Genomic DNA, 21,289 nt, shown 5'->3' on the forward strand with positions numbered 1-21,289 from the left:
CTGTTAGGATATAGATATGTATAATATGCATTTGTTTTCAAGTTAAAAATTTCAAAAATATAAATAAATAAGTTTATGCTATACACTTAGGAATATTGGTGTTGTTTTCTTTCTATGCTCTTAACAATCTAGAAGTCTCAATGTAGCTTTTGCATCGAGAATAATTGTTAGAAACTTAGGTTAATATGTAGGTAATAATCTTTGCATCTATCTATAAATATATTACATGAGTATCTATGATGATTGTTAGTAAGTTTCAAATCTAGGCTAGAGTACTTATTCTACAAATCCTGTGAGAATATAGCCTAAAGCCTTATATGATGAAATATTTGAGAAATGACACAAGGGAGAAGTAAAATCGGATAGAGAAATCACACGTCCACTTGCTTGATCACTATGCCATATCCTAAGCGAGAATTTAGGCCCTCTTTGGATCGATATAGCCAGAAATTCAAACCTATGAATTATTTTCCGCTAGTCCCCCCTCTGAGCCTTTCTTTAGCCTTCCATAAACCACAATTCCTTTACCCTGTTACAAAAACAAAACAAAATAAAAAATTCAACTTACCCAATCTAGAATAAGTCTGAGAATAGAATGAGTGAAGAAAGAAGAAGAGAAAAACCTGTGTAAACAAAAATTAGTTAGTTGCTTCCGAAAAAAGAAAAGAAGTTTCCATCCAAGGAAAAGAAAAGAAAAAGAAAAATAGAAATAAATAAAAACTCCAAAAATAGAATAAAAGGGAGTCAAAAGCCAAAGAAAAGAAAAAGAAAAATATGGCTAAGGATGGAAACAAAGTATAGAAGCAAAAGAAAATAACAAGGTTTTCTCTAAGTTACATAATATGAAGACTCTATTATCTCGGACTTGTCCTTTTGTATATCCATTTCCTTCCTTCGAAACCATCTCCTAATCCCGCAACACCTAATAAAGACCTCTAGCTCAATTAGGAATAGGTTAGTGTGATAGTAAGTGGCAGATGTGTTTGATCGACTCGGCTTCCCTGTTTGTCATTGAGATTGTAAGGTAAAGTGTGCCCACCGCATTAACGGAGTAGCAAAACTTGAGTGGAAAAATCAGAGTGGTTTTGTCTTGACATTTATGTGAGGACCTACTTAAGGACGCTTATTCGAAGTTTTTTAAACGGACCTGCTATTACATTTCATAGTATTACTCATTGTTATATGTTTATTTTAGATGATTGATTATTATGCATATATTAGCTTAGGGTTCGACATTTGGGTTATTCTTATGTATTTGCTAGTGAGATGTATAGATAGTTGAGACATGAATGAGAAAACAATAGTTTTATTTTTAGTCGTTGTAGTATAGATGAAGTTTGTGAGTACCTTCATCGAAAAAACTCTCACGAGGCTATAACTCGGCCCACTAGGGAATTCCTAGTGGTTTAAGGCATTGTTGAATATGGTCAATGCAATCGCGACTCAAATAAACGAGTAGATAGAACTCCATTTTTGGTCACTTATTCTAATTTCTCATCTTTGCTTGAGGACAAGCAAAATGTTGTTTGGGGTGGTTGATAAGAGCCCAAAACTGTAGTTTTAACCCCTTACTTGATCATACTTTTAGACCAATTATGTGAGTAATAAGTAAGAGTTAATACCGACACGTGTTTTTATGTATTTCGGGCTTCAAAGTCAATTATGTGCGAGGAATGTGCCACTTTGATGAGATAAAGGAGCAATGGTTGGTTACTAAGGAGTTCGGTGATTAAAGGCCAAGATTCAAGAAGACAAAGCCTTTGTAAAGCCTGGTCAAAAGATGAAAAGTCAAAGTCCACGCAGGCAGAAACAGTGCACAAAGACAGCAGAACTTCCGAAGACCATATCTTTGGACTCAGACCTTGGAATTGGGCCTACCTTATGTCAAAACGACCAGCTCGGAAAGAGCTTTCCAATGGACCAAGCCTTGACCCAATCAGAGGAGCAGAAGTGGACGAAACATCTGTCGAAGCCAACTGCAACTGAGGAGCCCATTTTGGACTAAAGAAATTGGGTTTTGGGCCCGATTTTCCGGCCCAAAACATGGCTCCAAGCCCATGCACGATTTTTGGATCTGGAAGTATAAAAACAAAAGCTTGACTCTTTGTTAATGGCAGTTAGGTTAGGAAGCTAATGTTAATGGAGTTTAGGGTTAGAAAAAGTTAGATCTAGAATTAAATCTTCATTTTAATTAGTTTTCATTTCCCTTGTTTTAATTTAAAGTATTAAAATATTGTTATTGCTTCATTAGATAAATAAAGTAGTTTATTATTGATCAAATTCGATTTTGTCATTTATCTATTGCTTAGATCTAATTTCATTTCTTGGTTGTTAGTCATTTAAGTAGTTATTGATGTTAGATTTTAATTATTATTTGTTAAATTTCATAAAGTTAGAATCTTTAGATTTAGTTGTCTTAAATTTATAATTAGTTTTAGTTTAAACACCAAACACATCACTCTCACTGTTCCTTGTGTTTGAATAATTGAATTCTATTTAAGTCTTGAGGGTTTAAGAGTGGAACGAAATCCTTACTCGTTGTATTGCATGATTTTGTTTTGAGAGTAAGAAATATTGATTTAAACGTAAGAACGGTAGGATTACGTATTAGTGTTGTTAACATTAATATTAGTGTTTTATTGTTTTTACGGGTTATTAGCTGCCCCTTCTTCAAAAGAAGGAGAGCAAGGTTCTAAAGTCGAGTTAGAAGATGCCAAAATAGATTTATCGTTTTGAAAGAGGGAGCTCCAACGAAAAGGTTGAGGAGAAGGGGATGATTGTGGAGGAGCTAACGGAGTCGCCATAGCTGATATAACTTGAAAGAAGAAGGAGAGAAAGCTACAAGCCTAAAGATCCAGCCCAAAGAACTCGCACAGTAAGCTGTGGAGGATTTTACCTCAGACTGGATGTGTAGAGCCACTGCAATTCAGAACATCCACTGTAACCAGCGATGGATTTTACCCGAATTGGCAAGAAAAAAAAGATGAGGAGATAAGTTTCTAAACCAAACCAAAGAGTTTAACTAAAAGCGGCAAAAAAGAGGCGCACAAGATCATATGAGTGACTTAAGTTATATCACTCCATATCGCCCAAAAAAAGGTCCCCATTTTTTAAGTTAGTAATGAATAAAGATATTAGACGGTTTTAGATTTGCACAATTGGCACTTGTAGAGGTGTACATAGTGTTTGGGATGTGACAACGCAAATTTTGTTATTGACTTATTGTTAGTGGACATTCCTGAGTTGAAGTAATTGAACATAAGTGGCAGTTCGAAAACTTCTACAAGGTGTGTTACACTGGATTTCATATAGCGGATTGTACGTTTAATAATTATTCAATTATTATATTTCTAGTTTTGTTAGTTTGTTGTGGCTTCATTTATGTTATAACCACAACAAAACTAGGGGGCAACAGGGTAAATAGAACCGAAGTCTGAATGACCAGGAAACCAAAAGGGGAGACATGGCTGGAGTACCAATAAATCCACAAGAGATCATTACAAAACAAGATAAATTAGATAACGCAAAACACGACCAATCATTCTTTAGTAGAAGCAGAAGCCTCATTATTGCGGGGTGGTAAATAGAACCGAAGTCTGAATGACAATTAAATCAAAAGGGGAGAAATAGCTGGAGCACCAATAAATCCACAAGAGATCAGTACAAAACAAGATAAATGAGACAATGCAAAACACGTCCAATCATTCTTCAGTAGATGCAAAACATGTCCAATCATTCTGCAGTAGAAGCAGAAACCTCAATATTGGTTGTGGTGTTAGAGTGCGTAGTATTATTGATCTTTGCAGTGTCAGGCAGAATCACAACAGAGGTTTCAGGAATAGAAAGGGTTCTAAAGGTGCCTACAACAACATATGATGGCGCTTGATTGAGAGGGTAAGTGGGAATTTCAGCGGTGAGGGGAGTTTCGCTCGCAGTAGTCTCAAGGGCTTTTTCTAACTTAGCCCATTCCTTTCGAACTCGTTTGGTGACAAGTTTATTCACTTATTCATCGAATTTGCGTTGATAATCTTTGCAAACACAGTTCAACCTATCAGTAAATTGGCTACTCATTTCAACTTCGTTCTCAGACAGTCGTCTCAATAAGTCCTCGGTATAGGATTTCTCCAGGGCTATACGGTCAGCTTTTAAAGCTTTAATTTCGGCTTGTGCATCTTCTAGTGTGATGCGGAGTCCAGGTCGACCATTAATACCATTGAGCTTGGCCACCGTGTGCTCATATTTGCTTGTAGTAAAGTCAAGTTCGCGGACTAGGTGAACCACGTCCAAGGTCATTTATGAAAACATGGTGAAAAATAGTCAGTGAAAGAACATAGAAACGAAATATTGGAAGCAAGAGCCTTTGAACTACATAAGCAGGTGAAATACACAACATGTACTGATATTAGAAGAACTAATCCTTTTGGAATGGTACCAGCTTCAATGAGAATAAACATATAGTAGGATATGGAGCCGCATGACTAATATGCTTGCAAGCAATGTGCCACAAATCTGCAGTATACCCACTCCCTGCAATCCCTGCCAGCATGGCAGCATGTACATTATATCTTTTTATATTGTCAGGGTACATATCAAATTTCTAGTTTCATTGATAACTGTTTTTGTCACAACATTGATGATGCTAAACTTCTCCAACTTAAAGTAAACCTTGGGAGCTCCTTGCTCACGCTTCTGCCAATAGATCGATCTGGCGAAACTTTCGACTACATTAGAAAAGTATGCTAAAACATTGTCATTCTATACACTTTCCTGCTCAAGAGTATTAGCAACTTTCTCGATTAATACCATGCCAGCCAGAAATACTATGATGCCTCAAATCTATAATCTATATGCATTGGGGTTGCATCTAGAAGACGAATACATCAAACAGAGGTGTGAGAAAGAAATTACCCGATCCAAGCTTTGGAAAAAAGAGTCGCGGTGTGCCGGAAGGGTACCACCGGATGCATAAGAAAGATCAAGGGGCAGATGAGCACCATGGAATACATCAGAAGCCACAGAAGGATCCTCTAAAGCAGAGTCCACAGCGGTAAGGGATTGGATTTTAACCTTAACGGAAAATAGGGGCTGACCAGGATTTTTTGCAACAAATTGTCAACTATAACGTTTGGCAGTAGCAAAGTTAAGGGGTGGAGCTGTAGCCGAAGGAGAGCCACTTTCGGTTTGGGGTTTTTTGGCAGGACCCTCTGAGACTTGGGCCACTTGGATTTCACTATCAGACGAGTCAGAGTTAAAGTCAATATCGAATCAATTTGGGGGCTGGGGGAAACTTCATCGTAGTGATAGCAAGAGGTGGATCTTCTTCCCAATTACGGATAGATAACAACCTGGAGTCAATGAGGGGATTATGGGGAGGTGAAGGACATGGGGGAATAGGGGATGGGGTTCTCTTGTGAGAGTGAGATGGGGAAGCTTTGGATTTCACCTTGGGGGCAAAGGGTTTGCAGTATAGGGGGTGCTTGTGTTCTTTAATAGTAGACCGTGAAAGGTTCGAAAGGAGGGGGTAACCTGTCTCAGCGTCTAGATCGAGGACTTGGTTTTGTTATTCCCCAAGATTGTAGATGTCAGTGAGAATGGGCAAAATACTCCCCGTATCCCTTAAATAATTCTTTGATTTCGTCTATCTATTCCTTGGTTTCTACCAATGTTTCCATGACCTCAATTGTTTCACTTCGTGTCCACGGATAGTTTCTATATTGAACTTTAATGGTTTGACCTTCGAATTCTTCCAACATTGCCACGACGTATGCAAGAGCATCTGTATGTCTGTTCTCTCCTCTATTCAAATGCACAAATCTGATTATTCTAAACTTTGTTGACGCCTTATGCAACTCTTGTAGATACTTTGACATCCGTGGACACCTAGCTGTGAAACCACCATTGATTTGACACACTACCAAGTTTGAATCTGTGTAAACCGCCAGCTCAATCACCCCTGCCTGTTCTGCCAATACAGCTTCGTACTCGGTTTCAGTGTTTGATGCCTTAAATCCTAACTTCATGGAGAATTCCAACCTTGTATTTTCTGGAGTAACTAACACAACTCCAATTCCATTCCTAGTATCAATAGAAGACCCATCTGTGAACACTTTCCAACCATTTTTTCTGCTCCAAGGGCCTAGGATGTCTACAACTATCTCAACGTCAAATTCAATTTCAATGTCTTTTCCCCATGTTGGGTCTTCCACTGGGAATTCTGCCAAAAACTTTACCACTGCTTAATTGTGTCTTCTCCACACTTCTACCTTGGTATTCAATTTTATATGGACCTAGTAGCACGACCCATTTGAGCATCCTCCCTGACTTTTCGGCCTTTAAAACTTGCTTCAAAGGCAAGTTAGTCACAACAATTACTGAGTGGGATTTAAAATAAGGTTTTAATTTCAAGGCAGAGAATAGTAATGCCAGCGCAAACTTCTCTATTCTGCTGTATCTTGTTTCGACATCTAGTAGTGTTTTGCTTTGAAAATACACTGGGTGTTCGACCCCATCTTCTATCTGCACTAGCACTGAACTGATAGCGAAATCTAATACCGTGAGATATAAATACAACTTCTCTCCTAGACATGGTTGTGACAATATTGGAGCTTGACCTATGTATATTTTGAGTTCTTGGAAAGCCTTTTCACAGTCGTCCGTCCATTCAAAGTTCACTATTTTCTCGAGCAACTAATATAAAGGGTTACATTTGTCAGAAGATTTCAAAATGAATCTATTAAGTGCTATAATCCTTCCAGTTAAAACTTGCACGTTCTTTATAGTTTGCGGCGAAGGCATTTTGTCAAATGATCTTATCTGCTCTGGATTGGCTTCAATTGCCCTCTGAGTTACTATATAACCTAAAAATTTTCCCGACGACACTCCAAAGGTACATTTTTCCGGATCAGCTTCATTCTGTGCTTTCTCAAAATTCCAAAAGTTTCTTCTAAACCCTGCAAGTGTTCTTCCTCTGTCATGCTTTTTTCAACCATATCATCGATGTAAATTTCCATTTTCTTCCTTATGTTGTCCGCGAACATCTTCTCTCCTAACCTTTGAAACGTTGCATGATAAACTAGAAATTAAACTTTACTCCTACTTAATGCTAAACACAACTAAGAAGAAGTAAATTATGTTTTCTAGCTGCATATATCAAAGTTCTATTCTAAATTAATTATGTAATATAACTAGAGTAAAGAATTCGTTCCACTCCTAATTACTTAGATATTAACTAATTCAACTAATGGTGAACAATTAAACAGCGCGAGAGTAATAATTTCTAAATAGAACTAATATGGTGAAAACTAAATTGAATCTATTCTAAATTAAACTAGGGCAAATAAATATTAACTTGTGGATATGAAGAAGGAATTAGAGAGATTTGAATCCACCTTGATTAATCCCTAACATGCTAGTATAGAGTTTGTTGCAACCCTAATTTTTATGTTTTCACACAAGATTCAAACATAAAGGTTAGGTCTTTTTTATCCCTAATTACATACTCATGGTATTTCTAGCCAAATAATAATTAGCATGAGAGGAAGTTGAAACCCATTCTCATGGTGAATGAACTATCCTCTAGTCTAGGTTTATTCTACCTATTGCTAAGTAGAAAAACCTAGATTTGAAGCTCTTTAATACAACTACTCTATACTAAAATATCAAGTCCTCATTAAAGCTTAAGTCAAACCCCTCTAATGGAGATTTAACTATGATTCATTAGGCTATCATGGAGTAAAGAATGAGAAGAAGATATAGTTAAATGAATACTTGTATTAAAATAACTTGAAGTGTTTAATGGTGGCTAGGCTAATAACATAAACCCTAAAAACTATATTAAACTAAAGGGAAGAGGTATGAGAGAGATCCTTAGAGTTTTGCTTTAGTCCTATTTATATAGGAGAGGATTAGGTTTATAATTTTGTGTATGGGCTTCGGAGCTGTGTTTTGGGCCACTAAATCAAGCCAAAAACCTAATTACTTAAGTTCAAAAAGGGTTTCTCTGCTGGAATTTACTTCAACACTTTTACTATTCTGATTTGGTTAAGGCCTAGACCATTAGAAAGCTATTTCAGATTCGATCGTTTTGACATATAATAGACCCCATTCAACACTTTGCGGAAGTTCTGTTGACTTTTCTACTATTTTTCTGTCGCATTGACTTTGACTTTTCAGCTTTTCCTAGGATTTAAAAAGGTTTTTTCTCCTTGAAACTTGGGCTTTAATCATAGAACTTCTCTAGCAAGCATTTTGACTCCTTTCTCCTGCAAGAGTGACATATTTCTTCACATAATTGACTCCAAGACCTGAAATACACAAAATCATGTAAACAATACTAACTCTTATTTATTATAAACATAATTGGTCTAAATATAATACTTTTAAGGGGTTAAAACTACAGTTTTGAGCTCTTATCAAACCACCCCTAAACAGCATTTTGCTTGTCCTCAAGCAAAAATGAGAAATTAAAATAAGTGACCAAAAATGGAGTTCTAATTAATCTCATTTCACAGAGTGCGATTGTATTGACCATATGCAATAAGGCCTTAAGATTCGAAATATGCAACTAAGACAAAATACAATTTACTAAAGAAAAGGTGGAGAGCTAATCCTCCTCATGTGAAAATAACATTTAGTTGTTGATTTGAAAATGTGTATTTGATTCTTCCTAGACTCATAGACAAACCCTAATGGAAGAAAACTTGATCCCTAACATGTATGGCTCATTTCTAAACTCATACATGTTAGCAATTGGAATCAAGCAATGACTTATCTCTAAGCTCATTACTTGATTCCTAACTAGACACTACACCAACTATCATTTTGGGATAGGATGTAGGTCTAGTTGTTATTCCTAACAGCCTACCAAGCCAATAACAATTATTTTCTCTCACATGAGTTGGATTAACTCCCCAAAAGGGAAGTTAGCTCATGATCCTTGGGATAAAGGATTACAAACTAGAAGAACAAAAAGAGAGAGAGGAAAAGGAAGAAGAAAAACTAACTAAACTCACTTGCTTTTTATTTATTTTCTAGAAGAAAACCAAAGTTTCCTCCATTAAAATGATTACAAGCTTTTCTTACAAAAACTAAAACTAAATAAATAATTATGACTAAGGAACTAAAATAATTTGAGAGACATGTCATTTCCTCCCCCCCCCCCCTTGTTTTGTTTTCTTCTTCATTTGAGAGACATCTCATTTCCTCCCATGTGAAACATCAAACCACATTTACTTCATTTTTATCCACCACATTAAAACAAAGTGACACCTTGCCTTTTTTTCACTATTAACACCTAATCTAATTAATTACATGCAAGGTGTCAACTTTGCACCAATAATTTGTCATTTTTGTCTTGACATGCTCCATGATTGATGACTCATCCAATCTTGCGGGCCCGCATAGTGGGTCCTATGTGCAGTCTAGTGGCGGTCCGGTCTTTGGGCAATTTTACAACTTTCCGCCTATGCGTAGAGTTCATCGCCCTGATTGTCACATTCGGAGTCCTGGTTCAAGAGGTAGGAGCTTCAGAAGTTTGATGCTTTTGTGCGGATTTGGAAGATTTCATATATATGTCGTTCCTCGTGCTTTATCGCAGGTTTAAACCATATTTCCATGTCACTGCGAATACCTGCAAAAGTATGAAAACATATTTATTTCATGATTATTAAACACATAGTTAACCAAATTTATATGTCTCAACGGGGTTTCATAATACACTTTTGGGTGCTTATCACACAACCCCCAAACAGTACTTTGCTTGTCCTCAAGCAAAGAAGAGACATTAAAACAGATAAGTGGCCAAAAATATGTAGTCCTAACTAAGTCTCGTTTAGCAGAGTGCGGTTGCATTGACCATATGCAATAAGGCCTTAAATCACTAGGATTTCCCTAGTGGATGAGTTATAGCCTCGTGGGAGTTTTACAGAGAAGATACTCACAAACTTCATTTATACTACAACGACTAAAAAATAAAATTAATGTTTTCTTATTTAATCTCAGATATCTATACATCTCACTAGCAATGAATAAAGAATAATCAATTCAAAACCTAAGCTAATACGTGCATAATAATCAAATCATTTAAGGATAAACATATATACAATGAACTATGCTGTGAAATACAATAACAGATTCATTTCTGAAACTTTAGAATAGCACAAATGTGTCAAGACAAAAATACTCTGATTTTTCCACTCAAGTTTTGCTCACTCTAGTGTGCAGTGGGCACACTTTTCCTCACAATCTCAATGACATCCAAGGGAACTAAGGTCGATCAAACATATCTGCCACTTACTATCACACCAACCTATTTCTAATTGAGCTAGATGTCTTTATTAGGTGTTGCGGGGATTAGGTGATGGTTTAAGAAGAAAGGAAATGGATATTCAAATTGACAAGTCTGAGATAATAAGGTCTTCAAAATATGTAACTAGAGAAAACCTTGTTCTCACTTTGCTTCTACACTTTGTTTCCATCCTTAGCTCTTTTTTATTTTGGCTTTTGACTTTTTTTATTATGTTTTTGGAGTTATAACTTTTTATTTTATCTCTATTTATTTTTCTCTTCTTTGGATGAAAGCTTTATTTTCTTTTTCTTATTTTGAAGCAACTAACAAATTCTTGGTTTTCCACAGGTCTTTTTCTTTTTTTTTATCCATTCCTACTTCTCAGACTCATTCAAGATGGGTAGGCTTATTTTTATTTTTATTTTGTTTTTATAAAAGGGTAAAGGATTTGTGGTTTATGAAAAGGCTAAAGAAAGGCTCAGAAAGACGACCAGCGGAAAATAATTTTATATAGGTTTGAATTTCTAGCTATATCGATCCAAAGATGGCCTAAATTCTCACTTAGGATATGGTGTGGTGATCAAGCAAGTGGACGCGTGATTTCTCTATTCATAATTTACTTCTCCCTTGTGTCATCACTCAGATATTTCACTCATATAAGACTTTTAGGCTAGATTCTCACATGATTTGTAGAATAAGTATTCTAACCTAGATTTCAGAAACTTACTGCCAATACAATCATAGATGCTCATGCAATATATTTATAGAAAGATGCAATGACTATTACCTACATATTAACATAAGTTTCTTAAAACTATTCTAATTTAAGAGCTAAAGTGAGATTTCTAGACTACTATCATCACAGAAAAATAAACAATACCAATATTCCTAAGTGCATAGTATAAATAATTTTTATTTATATCTTTATTTATTTATTTATTTTTATTTTTTTACTAGAAAGAAAAGTGCATATTATACTTATATATCCTAATATGTGCCTTAAATTACGCGTGTTTCTATGCCACCCCCAAACAAAAACATGCTTTGTCCTCAAAGTATAGAAAGAAGAAGGATAGAAAATACCATGGAGACGCGTGAAAATTTTAGCGCACCTGCAAAACCAACTTAGAACATACTAATATAGGTCAAGAAAAACAGACGCAACTCTTATATGAGTTCCACCCGTTATGGGAATAACAAGAAATTAAATAGCTTGGGACATAAGTGGACACTAACAGAAAGTAAAACATATCTTATATCCAACCATTAGGCATTGTCCTCCCCTCTTATCTCAGCTTGTGAGAAGTGAGGTTCTTTTGCATCTTACCAAGCCATGACAATCTGTCATGCCTCACGCCATTTATCATCTACCTTTTCTAACCTATTAAGCGCTACTTGGTCTGATGGGGTGTAAGGGGCAATCCAATGAAGTTGTAGATGATGCCCCGGCCAAATCATAGCACGTAAAGAGCGTACAATGCAATTAGTGGGTCGTATAATGTCAACCCCAATCCAATCCGTGAAATGGATAGAGAACTTAGGAAAGTAGAATAGCATTATGCGGCAAACCATGATAGGCATAAGAAGACACTTATGCTTCAAGTTATGGGCTCGTGCTAAACTAGACATTATAGTCTGGGGAAGGTCATAAAGCATACGTCCCTCAGCTAGAGCAAGGAAGATGTCACAAGTGGTGTTATTCACAAAAAAAAAATGTCATTCCCCTAAAATATTTAGCATAATAAAAAACATAATAATGCCTAAGTTAAGGGAAAGGCTGCCAAGGGATATGTTATATTGCCCTTGGTCCTCTACACGAAAAATCCTCGCCCCATAAGTCTCATGGAAAAACTCATAATTGTAGATGTACACATTATCAGACATATAGCCCCATGAGTCTTAGGCAGTAGGCATAGAAAGTCCTATAGCATATGCTAACAAAAACTTGCTTAAATCGATTGTTTCATTATTAATTGTGACAGAGAATACTTGTTCCCCATTTGGTCGATAGAAAAACCTACAGTTATCAAATAAACAACAAGTTTAGGTGAATAGGATTCATCAGCACTTACCAATAGAGGCTCCCATCCTAATTGCATAATCATGTCGCGGAACAAAAACTCATATGTGCCACTTTCGAGCAATTCTTCAAAGAACTGCTCTGGTATGAGTCGCGGAGATTTCATAGCAAACAAGCACATCACTGAACTCTTGGAATTGACCACAAAAAACCCTAGAAAAAAGAACCGGATGTATGTGGAACTAAGGGCGCATGCGCGCTCAGAATAGCCTATGTCAGATGGCGGGTGCGCTATCTCCTAAGAAAAGAAAATTACAGCGATAGTGGACTACAGCACGGACGCGCTCTGAATTAGTGCGATATGGGGGTGCGCGCGCTTTGAGTAAGACTTGTGATATGCATTTTAATGGCGCAGAGTAAACTACATGGTGTGCCATGTATTTATATAACACAGGTTACTTAATCCAAGTTCCCCAAGGTTCCCAAATTGTTAAGGGAAGGATGTAATTGGAAAAAAGTTTCTAATTCCAAAATAGAAACATATGTGAAGCCAATATCAATCACAATATTTTGAACCCTTGGGATTTGCACAAAAACAAGAGTAGCTAATTCTAGTTACACCCTATTAGCATGATGCTAATATAAACTATAGGCACTAAGCATGGCTATAATTTTTCTAAAAAATATGTGGATATGGTAAATACATTGCTAACCAAATTATGTCACCCCCAAACAGGTCGGAAGGGTGGGATTCATGAAATATAGATAGCATGAGTAGACAAAAATTAAACTAACTTGCAATTGAAATAAAAAAACAAACTTACATAATCCAATATTAACTACTTAAACTAATCAACAGGAAATATTTAAACTACTGAAAAGGGAAAATTTTCTTAATAACAATAATAAGGAACTAGCCACAAGAGGAGGAAAGGCCAGAGCCATCCGTCCTACGTTGACGACGCTCACACCTTCCGGAGTCAGAAGAGGAGGAACCACCATGAGGTGGCAAGCGTCATAGAACTTTGTCCTAAAATGTGCATTGTTGTTCCCATAAAACACCCATGGGGTTCTAATGCTCATTCTGAGTCTGTGCGATAATCTCCATGTTAGCATGGAAATCCTACTTACTATCACTGAGCAAATGAAAATTTTGTTGAAAAGCAGATTGGTTACGTATGATAGTACTTTGCCTAGTCTGGATGGTCTCACAGAGTTCACTGAGAGAACGTTGGCCTGTTCGAATCATCTCATACTAGGTACGAAGAGATCACAGGCCACGATGAAGCAAAGAGAAATGGGCTACATATGTAGTAGAACATTCCAAGGCTCCTACAGCAAAACAGGCTGTATCTTCATCTTCCTCCTCTGGGTCTAACTCAGCAGCCAAAACTTCAGGCACATTCCACTCCCTCTGAATACACTCTATAAATACGTGGATTTTCAGGCAACTTCAACATAATCCTACTGGAGTTTGGAACACATCCCCAATATAACATAATCTTTGTGATCAATGCAGGGAAAGGTGCGGTAGTTGTACCAACTACTATAATCTCATTTAATAAAAATTCAAGCATGCAGAACCTATACCTTCGGTTCTGAAGGGTCCAGAGAATGTGGAGACAACTCAAATTTACGTCACTGGCTTTCGTGGTGGCAATAATGTTTCTTCCAACCCACTGAGCAACCACCAGTTGGTTTCTTCTTAGGGGCAACTAATGAACACAATGTGAACCAGAATTATAACGTCCTTCCAACACCGTCTCCGTCATAAAAGGACCTATACCCCCAAGCTAAGATTCCTACATGGTGACTACAATGGCCCTTTCTTTAATGCCAATAATCTAAGCTAACACTACTATAGTCATCTCCCAATGACTATCATTCACATCCACAAAAACCTACGATTCATAACCACCTTCTTCCAGTAAAAAGCAAGCACCAAATTAGTGTGGTAAAAATCCTCAGTAGAGTACCACAACCCTTCCCACTTCCTAATACGCATTTCGGTATCGAAGAATGGTGCAAACTGTGCACTTGAAAAATCTTGTTCTGGAAGAAATTTCGGGGGAGGAGCCATGGAGACCTGCACTACACCATAACAGCTTATTTGTAACGGATATACATCCATTACAAAATATATTAGTGACAGTTATCCTGCGTTGACACAGAAGGGTGACAAATATTAGTAACAGATATCAATAACGGTTATAAAATGTTAGAAAATTTACTAACAGTTATTAAGTGTTACTAAAATTAATTTCAGCAACACTTAGTAACCGTTAGTAAATTTATTAGTAACGGTTAATTTTGTTCCTAATTCATTTCCAACAAATAAAAGTGTTAGCAATTTTCCATTTCTAACGGATACGTAACCGTTACTAAAGCTTCAATTAATAACGGATATATAACCGTTGCTAAATTTGGAAACAAAAAAAAAAAAAAAAAAAAAAATCAATATTCTAGTCCCAATCGTTCTTGGGCCACCTGCTTCTAGTATACATCCCACAAATTATACACAGCCTGGAAACATACACTTAAGTACAATAGCGAGAGAAAAAAATAGTTAAACCAAACATACTCCATAATTCATTCATAAGTCGTAAGTCTTAACTTTGATTACATTTTATTCAACAATGAAATAATAACCAAAAATATAATAACAATCAATAAACTCATTAAGTCTTTTGTAAACAAAATACATGGATAGAATTAGTCCTAATAGCTCTAAAACGAAACTCTTTGATCTCTCACATTGTCCTTCCTGTAGCAATCATAAAAGTCGTCGACACCTGCAACCAGACCAATGCAATGACACCAAAAAAAATACTAAGAAAATAGATAGGATCGATACATAATAGTAAGTAAAATTTTGTCTAAGTTAGATTCATAAAAACAAGACGTTAATAAACTATAAAATATGCGTAATAGGTTAAAACATAAGAAGAACACTTGAACACATTGAACACTTAGAAATCTCAGCTTGTTTGATACCTACATTTGTAAATTAGAAATCCGAAATCAATTTTGAACCCTAGACATAATATTGAAAGGGGAGGAAGAGAAGAACATAAGAAGAACAAGGAGGAGAGAATGAAAGACAGATTATTAAAAGGGGAGGACGACTTACCTAGTGAGGAAATCGATCGAAACCCATCGGCGCCAATTGATGATAGATATTTCAAGAATGTTGCTGAAAATTTCTGCCCGATCAACAATACTTCAAACATAACCTCATAAAATAATAAACCCATTGAAATGCTTCAAAAGATTTCCCACAAGCTTCCAACTGATTGGTTCTACTAAGTAAGAGATGAGTTTTTGTTTTCACTAAGTAAATAAGGAGAGAGATTAGCATTTGTTTAAGGCATAAGATAATGAGGTTTAAGAGAAGCTCTCTTATTTTGTTCTTGGTCTAGCACACTTGTAATTATATGATAGGTATCTCTAACTCACTTGTTTTAAGATGATAAGGATTAAGACTTCTAAGTTAAACTACTACTCACCAAGATAAGGACCAAAGTCTAAGCTGCTACTCACCTAGATGTGCATGGTGTGTCTCACTTGGTGTATATGCCTTTTAGTTCTCATAAAACCGATAAACAAAATATATGATTACCATTAGGAGCATACTATATTGCCATACTATATTGCAGTAGCAGCTTGAAAAACAAATACAATATGCCTAGCACTCCAAAAAATTTAATTGTCTTATACTCTTATTGACTATGAACTTAACGTATGTTCTGAAAATGGAGTTATCAAGTTATTTGATAATGAAACAAAGCCTTAGGTTTCTATGATTGCACTATAATAATTTAAGAAACGGTTCCGGTTTTTTGTTGAACAGCCCTACGTGGAACCATGAACTGATGCCAATTGAACTGCATTAATTTAGTATGCATTGTTAGTAGTACTAGGTCACTTCAAGGAGAAAAACGAGGAACAATTGGAGGGAAATTTCATGCATGCTCAAACATACGCACAAAAGAAGGCAACAAAAATACATAGAACAGGTTCGACATTAATAAACATGTACAACTTAATTGGTACCTTAACATAATTAGTGGAATCCACTATCTAAAAGGAACAAGAACACAAATAGTTGGTCTGAGGTTTAAGCGTATGGATAAACACACAAACAAAAGAAGTGACTACAAAAAAACACATATAACATCAAGGTAGACCTTGTGAAGGGGTAATACTGCCAAGAGGCTACAATAAAAGACATTACCTGGGGTGGGACTTCCTTGCTGTGACATTTCCTTTTCAAAGCGTTTACAAGTGAAAGAATATCCCTGCATACTCCAACCTGCTCCCCATTCAGAAAAATCTTATTCTTTCCTTTCAATGACAAAGGAGAAAGATCATCAATCAATTTCTCCATTCCGTACTCCAAGAGTATGTCCACTGTCTAGCAAAGGCTGAATCAAGTTTGTGGAGACAATTCCAGTGATGGGCATATTCTTTACAAGCCTACATTTTTCTCCATCTGACGTAGAAAGAAAACACAATTTCCCCCAATGAGAAGGGTGTCTGCATCCAGGAAAAAAACATTTAATACGGATTAACAATACCAAGATGCAGCAAATTGAAATCAACGAGAAAACCATTGAAAGAAATCTCAAATGACGTCGGCACCAAAATCTCGTCAGAGGACAACATTACAAATCAACACTTTCTTGTTCACTCGGATCTCTCTAATCTCATCCAATAGATTGATGAATTGGTTGTGCAAGCAGAGAAAGTTAAAGGGAAAAGGGAAGAAAAGGAAATCAATACCTTCACAAATGTCTTATCTAACATGCATTCCTCTTTAAAGGCATGGATGCCAATGCTCCAAAGTGCATTACCGAGCCTAACTGCGGAGTCTGAAATTCAGTTGGGACAGTTTTCGCCGAGCCAAACCTTTACTTCTTAAAATGTTGATGAGAGCCCAGTACATTTTGATTTGGAATCATTAGTGTCTCTGTCACCCCTAGTGTCTTGGTGTGCTGAGTGTGCCATCCAAAGTGGAAGGCAACTGTTTTTGCTTACGCCATTACCCAGATCGAAACAACCATCCTCCAAACATTGTGGTTTGTCTAGATCAGTCTTCGAAAGAACAACAGTTGCCCCTTTTAGTACTAACCTCGAGATCCCCTCATTGAATTTTTGTCATCATGTTGATGAGGATTTGCTCAAAGGAAAGGAAACGAAATCAATACGAAACAACTATAGCAAATCATTTGTTACCGAGTCAAAGAGTAGTTTAGATCATGGTTTTGTATCCCCAGCCAAGTTTATACACAGGAATCACACTGCGTTTCTTATGACCGAAAATTGTCACCTCCAAAGTCTTGTGTTTTGCTAGAACCAATCTCAGAGTCTTGTCAGCAAGATAGATACGTTCCCAAGTCAACTCCATATCATGTTGGAAGCCAAACTACTAGTTCACCTTTGAGTAGCTTTTTCTCTGAGAGGCTTACATTAAAGTATCGTGAGCTTTTTGGGCCTCAGCAGGCAAGAATGGGTAGGAAACAAATCGATCCACCAGATTGCTGTATGTCACCTCTCAAACCTTGTGTTCTAATGGAGCCACCAGACAGAAATCCTATGAAAAGTTTGGCTGCTAATGGGAAATTATCCATCGAAGATTGCACTTTTGACAAGCAAACAACAACTTTTGCAGCTGCAATGTACAAGGTGTTGGGAGATTTCACTAGAAGGTCACACCTCAATCTAGCTACTTTCTATCCCAAATGATTTCAACTTGAGATCACACCAAGGAAATCACCCACCCAAGACTTTGGTAGTTATCACAACAACCTCAACCAAGCATCAGATCATCACAATTCATTTACGCGAAAGAGACACAAAGATTTAGGTGGTTCTGGTAAATGTTACCTACATCCACACACAATAGCCGAAGTTTCCTTTATAACAAAGATCGAGAGTTTACAAGAGATCAAGAATCAATAAGAAAGAGGCCTCACTCAAACCCTATAGAAATGAATCTCTCAAAGTTGTACTTCAAAACCCTAATCTATTTCCTTTATATAGGTGTACATAGACAAAGGGAAGTAAAATGGGCTTGGGCCTATCGAGCTAGAATGAACCTGCCTTGGCGCCCTCTTCATCGAGCATGAACAAATCCGCGCCTAGGTAATCTTCTTCTTCAGAAAACACTGACGAAGCGCTGAAAGGCTAGATGGACGCGGTCGGTCCTCTTCATCAGTTCGTAACGTAGAGTGGTGAGCGGACACCGAGCAAAGCTTCGACGGTTCCAACAACCCAACAATCTCCCACTTGGAACCTTCGAGATTCTTCATGCACATCACATCTCAATTGTAACCACTCAATCCAAATCCAATATACTAAAGAAACACTCGGCCATCCATCATGCCGGGTTGAACACAACTTCAACTTCTCAGTAAGACGGCCTTGGTCAAACATATCCGCCGGATTCTCACTCCCTCGATCTTCTCAAGCCGCTTAAAACCTCATCCTCTAACGTAGATCGGATAAAATGATACGAGGAGACCAATGTGTTTGGTCCTAGAATGAAAGGCGGAATTTTTGGCAAGATGTATAGCATTTGTAACACACTTTCTCTCTTGCTTCATCCCAAGCTCTTCCATCAATCCTCAGAACCGGATCATCTCTTTGCTTGCCTCAGAATTGCCACATACCGCTACGTGGTGAACAAAGCAACAATCTTTGAAGAATCGAGAAATCCAACTCATCGCTAAGTAGACCCATTGTAAAGAGTGCTTTTGAACTTCTCCCAAAATGCATCCACATACCCCTTGCAGGTTCACAACACCCTTCCATAACATAGGCATTTCTCAGAGTACCTTCGGATATCAATATCCACTTGCTTCCCAATGTTGCTTGCCAGATTAGACATAAATCTACCGACTCCCCTTTCGCTGGGCTATATGTGCAAACCATGGCATACATAAGACTTCCAATGGCAGGTATGGTACCTTAGCCATGAAGTTTCTTTCCTGCTTGGGAAGTGTTCCTTGGACAACTTGAAGTGGAATTTCAAAGGTGTGCAAACCGGTTTTCAAGACTACCCATGAACCGAGACAACTCCGAATACCTTTCTGCTTTATCTCTTCGATCCTCATCCCTAGAATCTTTTTATTTGCACCCAAATCCTTCATAGAGAACTCACTTGCTAACTTCTCTTTCAATCTCCCAATTTCGACATATCGTAACTCGCTACTAACATATCATCAACATATAGCAACGGGATGATGTAGCCGGAGTCGAACCTCTTGAAGTAGCAACAATGGTCGCTGATTGCACTTATAGTAGCCATTTCCTTGCATGAAGTTATCAAACTTCCTGCACAATGCGCTAGGGGGCTTGTTTCAAACCATACAAGCTCTTTTCTCGAACTGAGATACCATATTCTCTTTACCCTTCTTGATGAAACCCTCCGGTTCTGCATATAAATTTCCTCAACTAGGTCACCATGGAGGAAGGCGGTTTTAACATCCAACCGCCAAGATACAAAACCTGCAACAATACTTTCAACACCGACCGAATAGTATTTCGGGGAGAATATCTCCGTGAAGTCAATGCCCGCTTTTCTGCTGAAAACCCTTGACTACTAGCCTTGCCTTGTATCTCGGGAACCATCATGTTCCTCTTTGACTCTAAACACCCATTTGTTCGTCAGAGCCTTCTTGCCCATGGGTAGTTTGGCTAACTCCCACGCGCCACAAGAGATGAGGGACTTCATCTCATCTTGCATAGCAAGCTCCCACTTTGCTTGCATTCACCTCTAATGCTTCATCATAGCATTGGGGCTCGCCACCATCGATAAAGTAGCAAGTAATTCACATAGGTGGAGGGCGGATATCTCGAACTTCGGTACATGTGGCTTTGGGGCCACGAGGTGGAGATGGTTCGGTGGTGTAGTATCCTCATTAAGTCACTACTCAACCGGGGCTCCCACTATACCACGACTTACATCGAAAAGTCTTCCAACTCAACATACCGCGCCGCTCTCGTACCCGATTCCTTGGTTTGGCTTCATCTCTGTCCTTGTACATCACCTTCTCATTAAACACAACATCTCTACTATTTAATGATTTTCCGATTTTGATCATCCCAAAAGCGATACCCAAAATCATCACCGCCATAGCCAATAATGAAGGTGCACTTTAGTGACTTAGCATCAAGCTTGCTTCTAGCTTGGTCACTAATGTGAACATAGGACACACAACCAAACACCTTCAAATGGGAAAGGTTCACATCCTTCCCGGGCCCACACTTCCTGGAATCTTAAAATCCAAAGGCACCGATGGTCCTTATTGACGTAAAGCCGCCATTGCTAACACTTTCTGCCTGTGAATGTTCACGCGATACACCTAGTTGTTCTATTCATCCGCTCTCAAGCAACCCCATTCTGTTGAGGTGTCCCCGGCAAAGTCTTTTCCATCTTGATGCCATTGTCAAGACAAGATTTCTTAAAAACCTGAATCCTCATACTCTCCACCGTTGTCGGATCTCGACTTCTTTACTTTCAAGCTTGTCTCATTCTCAACAATGGCCTTCCAAGTCTTGAACACTTCAAATACTTCCCGACTTTGTGTCTCAAGAAATAGACCCACACTTTCCTAGTATGGTCATCAATGAAAGTCACAAAATATGACTTTCCGCCAAGTGAAGAGACATTAGCCGGCCCCGGACATGTATGTATCAACTCAAGCCTTCTAGCTTTCGGAGTCTGACCCATTCTCTGAAAACTCACCCGCTTCTGCTTTCCAAATACACAGTTCTCACAGAAGTCAATTTCAGTCAACTGTAACTTTGGGAGTTTACCAGAAGAGTGGAGGATTTTCATTCCTTTCTCACTCATGTGACCAAGTCTGCGGTGCCAAACATTCGGATCCTCTTTGCCATGTGCCACGGCAATCGACTCACAACCATGTGCAGTCATGTAGAGAGTACCATCTTTCTTACCATTTGCAACAATCAATGAACCC

At 37.7% G+C, this 21,289-nt stretch overlaps 1 long non-coding RNA gene across 3 annotated transcripts; it reads right to left on the minus strand.

Annotated features, from left to right (window-relative positions):
* Positions 1-14,874: 14,874 nt before the first annotated feature.
* Positions 14,875-17,885, minus strand: LOC147492984 (uncharacterized). Of its 3 annotated transcripts, XR_015200050.1 has the most exons (5): positions 17,541-17,885; positions 17,088-17,447; positions 16,540-16,841; positions 15,436-15,508; positions 14,875-15,097 (listed from the first exon to the last, which is right to left on the minus strand). It is a non-coding gene; the product is annotated as an uncharacterized LOC147492984 (long non-coding RNA). The 3 variants fall into 3 exon arrangements; XR_015200052.1 differs by having other exon boundaries at positions 15,436-15,635; positions 17,088-17,885; XR_015200051.1 differs by having other exon boundaries at positions 14,875-15,134; positions 17,088-17,816.
* Positions 17,886-21,289: the final 3,404 nt, after the last annotated feature.

Source organism: Coptis chinensis, chromosome 6 (assembly GCF_015680905.1).
Source record: "Coptis chinensis isolate HL-2020 chromosome 6, ASM1568090v1, whole genome shotgun sequence".
In the NCBI taxonomy this organism is placed as follows: domain Eukaryota; kingdom Viridiplantae; phylum Streptophyta; class Magnoliopsida; order Ranunculales; family Ranunculaceae; genus Coptis; species Coptis chinensis.